Source organism: Rhincodon typus, chromosome 6 (assembly GCF_021869965.1).
Source record: "Rhincodon typus isolate 14 chromosome 6, sRhiTyp1.1, whole genome shotgun sequence".
Classification (NCBI taxonomy): Eukaryota; Metazoa; Chordata; class Chondrichthyes; order Orectolobiformes; family Rhincodontidae; genus Rhincodon; species Rhincodon typus.
This window is the reverse complement of record NC_063337.1, coordinates 104,287-104,831: the sequence shown is the minus strand read 5'-3', so window position 1 is coordinate 104,831 and position 545 is coordinate 104,287.

Sequence of the window (545 nt, the reverse complement as noted above, 5' to 3'; positions counted from 1 at the left end):
GACAAATGGCACATTCTGATATGATTCTGTCCTGGGACCTCAGCTATTCATTAGATGAAGGAGTTGGATGAAGAAATATGGAGTTTCACATCCAAACATGTAAATGGGCCAGAGGGAGTTTGACAAAGTCATGTTTCTGAGGTGTCAGCCGAGGTGGTACACATTAGAACACTAATCCTGGCAGTGACTGCTCACTTGATGAATGAGATTGCATGGACATGTTATTAATGTGGATGAAAGTGTCACCCCCTCCACAGTTAGAGCGTGTGAAGGTAGAACATGGTCAAGGACTGTATCGTCGATATGGTCCACATTGATGCAGAAGCCGCAGCTTCCTGTGTTGATGCCAGTGTAAAAAAAAACACATTGCTGTGTGAATGGGTAAACACTGCCCAGGGTGTGGACTGGACTGAAGGATTTGCTGGCATTTCAGACGCAGGGACCAGAAAGTGGACACAATGTCTCCACGGAGGAGGAGGAGGAAGATCGACGAGTGGGAAAACCCGCTCCCTGTTTCCTGAGCTGACACTGGGAAAGCTATAGAG